The sequence below is a fragment of the Phalaenopsis equestris genome, unplaced genomic scaffold (genome assembly GCF_001263595.1).
Source record: "Phalaenopsis equestris unplaced genomic scaffold, ASM126359v1 Scaffold000725, whole genome shotgun sequence".
NCBI lineage: Eukaryota > Viridiplantae > Streptophyta > Magnoliopsida > Asparagales > Orchidaceae > Phalaenopsis > Phalaenopsis equestris.
In genome coordinates this window covers 337,500-342,292 of record NW_018165165.1, presented here as the reverse complement: position 1 = coordinate 342,292, position 4,793 = coordinate 337,500, and positions in this window count along the sequence as shown.

The following is a 4,793-nucleotide window of genomic DNA, read 5'->3' as shown; positions in this document are numbered from 1 at the left end:
CCCAGTTTCTGGCCCATTCAGTTAATTAGAACTGTTTTTTTTATTTATTTTGTTATGGCGACTCTCTCCTTTTTTTTCCCTATTTTCTTGACCCTGTTTGGTGGTAGGAAATCAAATTTTCTAAAAAGTATTTGGTAAATGGTTATTGTATGTACTACTAGCTGGTCGCAGATATTTGGTTGGGTGCTAAAGTTTGATGTTCACAATTTATATGATGTGAAAATGGCATACAAATTGAGTGGGGCCAGGTAGAAATATATTGGATGTATTTATTTCAGGAAATATACATACATTTCATTCAATTTTTATGTATCTGCATATCTAATGTCTAAACATCGATTTGCATGTACGTGCCACTTTACCTATGTATGAAAAGGAGGTTATTCTTGTTATTCAAAATTTTTTTCTGAGTGATAACATGGGCAAATTTTTCACCTCAACTTTAATTGTGCTCATCCCTAAAGCCAATGATAAAAATTGTTGGGATAATTTTAGGCCAATCTCTCACCTCAGTTATTTTTAAAGTTATGAGCAAAGTGATTGTTTCTCGGCTCCAACCACAAATCTCTAGAATTATCTCCTCTCACCAATCTGCTTTCATTCAGAGGAGAGATATAACTGATAATATACTCCTTGCACAAGAAATGGTGGAAGATTTAGATAAAAAATGTAGGGGTGGAAATATGGTTTCAAGAAAGAGTTTGACACCATAAATTAGGATTTTATTCAGAATATTTTGAGAGCTAGAGTATTCTCACCTAACTTTTGCCACATTATCAAGCGCTGGTTGGAGAATAACCATTATAGCATCTTGGTGAATGGTAAGTCGTATGGTTTTTTCTCTGCTCAACGCGACATTAAGCAAGGTGATCCTTTATCCCCAACTATATTTATCTTGGCTTTTGATTATTTCTCACGTTTGATGAATCATTGAATGAGGCACATCCTTATATTCAATATTCACACAAATAAAATGTTATGGTTAGCCATTTGGCTTATGCTGATGATGTTATTCTGTTTTCCAACACTATCAAAGCTGCTATTAAAAGTATCATGCATTCTCTTAATGATTTTCAAAACACTTCTTGCTTACTGAACACTATCAAAGCTGCTGATGATGTTATTCTGTTCTCTTAATGATTTTCAAAACACTTCTTGCTTACTTTTTAATAAAGCTAAATGTCATCTCTATTTTGGGAAAAATGTCAAATCTACTATTGTCAATTGGGAAACCTCCTATTCTGGTTGCTCTAATGCTGCCTTACCCCTTAAATATCTTGGAGTTAATATTCTTCGTGGTTGGAGGAAACAAACTCAATTAGATGCGGTGGTGGAGCTTATTAAGACCAAAATTGATGATTGGCGTAATGTCTTTCTTTCTAATGGGGGTAGAGTCACTTTATTGAAAAGTATCATTCATTGTATACCTTTATATGTTATGCAGGTTCTAAATTTGAAAAAGAGCACTAAAAAAACTCTTGAACATATTTTCAATAAGTTCCTTTGGTCGGGTGGGGGTCGGGTGGGGAAAAATAAAAAATTTGGGCTGGTTGGCATAAAGTTTGTAAACCATGCACTTCTGGGGGCCTTGGTTTCAAAAATTTATAGCATATTCCTGAGATTAATATGTGCAAATTATGGTTCAAATTTAGAGCTGGTACCTCTTTATGGGCTAATTTTCTTCTTCATAAGTATTGCACACAGTTGCACCCTTCTGTGGTTAGTTGGAAGGTTGGAGACTCAAGAATTTAGAAATCTATTCTAAAAGCCAGATCAATTGCTAATCAATATATTTACTGGGATATTGGGGAAGGTAAGATTTCTTTTTGGCATGAACACTGGGGTATCACTAATTTTCATGATATCAATCCTCCTTTGCAAGAAGATGATTTATTGGTCTCTCATTGATGGACCAATGGGCATTCAGACTTATCTAAATTGAGGGATTTGGTGGGGGATTATGCTGGCCCTATTACAAATATCCCTTTCCCAGAATAAGAAAGATACCCTTATCTAGAAATTCTCCTCTAATGTCTCCATTACTAAAATGTTATACAATCATTTACATACTTATACTGATAGGAGGTAGGGACATCCTATTTGGAATGCTCTCTTCTCCCATTCTATTTCCTTTTTTCTGTGGAGATTTTCTCTCTCCTTGCTGCCTCTGGATGATATTTTGAAGCTTAAAGGTTTGAAAATCGTCTCTAAATGTTATATTTGCAGCAAAGCTGAAGAGACTTTATCACATCTTTTTTATGATTGCTCATTTTCCAATGCTGTTTGGTTGGGGATTGGGAGGCAGTTCAATATTTTTTGGCCACTCAGATCTTCGTTAGAAGATTATATAGCTGCTTGGAAACATTCACCGCATAAAAAACTTGCTTACCTGCACTTTATGCCTATCATATCCTTTCTCATGCTCGAGCACTGGTCCTCTGTTTTATGGGGCTCCCTGTCTTCTTACTGGAAGATTAGTTGTTGGGATAGCTCTTAGCCCACTGTTTTGTATTTGTTTCTTGGGTGATTATTGCGGATGCTTCGAGCTGCCGTGTCTAGGTTTTTCTTTCTTGCTGGAATGGAACATGTGGTGTTATCTGTGGCTCGGTTTTCTCTCTTGCTGGTTTGGAACATATGTTTTCATGTTGTTCCTCTTTTTCTGTGGATGTTCTCACCAACGGTTGTTCTTGTTTTCTGCTGCACTGCCTTGACTTTGGTCCCTCTACTGCTCGGTTGAGCTTCTCTATTTTGCTTGGCTGCTGATCAACTTTGACTTCACTACCTGGACAGAGGTTTCTATCTTTTGCTGCAATGTTTTGCTTCATAAATTTTGCATTTTCTTTCGGTTTGGCTCTTATTACAGTTGCTGCACAGGGCTACATGGATACATAGCTCTTTTTCAAGTTACATGGGTAAAAGTTTTGTTTATTTTTGGGCATACTTGTATGTATTTTTTGGGAATTTTGCTTGTGTGGAGTTGTACTGTGGGAGGTGGAGCCCTTATGGGTGTGTTTTTGTATTTTGTTTCTTTTAGATATGGGGATCCACCTCCCCTCTCCCCCTTTTTGTACCTTATTTAATCTAATAAACTCGGAGCCGTATATGCTCCTTCCCAATATATATATATATATATAGTCAAATCAATGGTTCTATTAAAGTATTATTACATACTAAATTTTAATGAAGCAACACAAATGCTGAGATTTGAAAAACAAATATATTTCAACCAACTAAAAGCAAAATGAACAATATTTGATATTTAACTATGGAATTTCTATATTGAACATGCAGATAAATTAGTCCATTAAACTGCCCGGCCACCGTTTGGCTCGCCATTGCCACTCATCTCATTATGAAATAGGAGAAAAAAAAAAAAAAAAAAAAAAAATAAAAAATAAAAAAAAAAAGCCTTCTCATGAAGGATGGAAATGAGATTGAATTTGATGATTTGTTGCATCAAAATCATGTAATAATGAGGCGAGGATAACGAATGAGCAACTATAATTTGAGTTTTTCTTAATAATTTGTATTAAAAATTGAAAGTATAGTACTTATAAAGCATATATTTTTAAAACATGCTGACTAACGAGCCAATACTCTTTATCATGATCAAAATACGGTGCTGATAGAACAAAAATTTTTCACCTCACCTAATAGTTCCTTAAAAAACCTTCATACATGAGCTTTATTTATAATGATACATCAAAGAAAAACATCTCTCAAGGCACAAAGGAAAACATGAATATAACATAAACTAACAAGCTCAACTAAGTCATGCAAACAAGTACTCATTTTTTTCATCTTTTATTCACATGAATTCCTTTGCAGCATGGGATGAACTCCTAATGCAAGGCTGTGACTGTTGCTGGAGCTTCTTCCAACTAAACTTATAAAAAACAATAAGAATTAACATCAATATAGTATAAATATATCATTAAATAAATATGTTACAAATTAGCTTGAAACGTGGTACACAAGAATGAGAATCTGAACATTATATTGAAAGTGACACCACAATTTTCTTCATCATTTGCTAAAGTTATAGTCATCTTATTCTTAGGATGCTCATAACTTTCAACCAAACATGAATGACTTAAAATTATGAATAAAAAACAGTTCGTGTCCGGGAACAGTTAAATAAAAATAAATTAAAATTATGAATCTATATTCTTATTCTTATTCCTTTCTCCGCCCGAAGAGCACTTGCAGATAGGGCTGTCAAAACGGCTCGTTATTCGGGAACAGTTCTTAAAAAGCTTGTGTTCAATTTGCTTACTAAATTAACAAGCCAAACATGAACAATTTTTTTGGGCTCGACATGTAACTGAGCTGAACAATACTAAGATTTTTTCATTTATGTTCGGCTCATTTTATTTCCTTTATTATATCTCGGGGGAAACTTACAACTGACAAGCAGATGCCTGATTAACTGATATAAGTACCTGACACATATATATGTATATATATATAATTGATGAAAAGTATCTTTAAAAAATTAATTGACTACATGCAAATGAGTGGAATGCAAATGTATTTTTTATTTGAAATATAAATAAGCCAAGCATTAATAATAATATTTTTTCTTTATCAAGTTTTATAATCAGAGTAGACAGGAATCCTAATATTGGCGGTTATTAGCGGCCCGCAGCTCATATTTTTAACTGCCCCGACATCCTCCCTCTCCAATCTCTGCCGAAAAGCCTCGCTTGTGTCACCGTATCCATAGCGACAAGCCGCTACGGACGACGGCACGGCCTTACCCCTTCTACTCCTGTTCTTCTCCTTGGAACCGC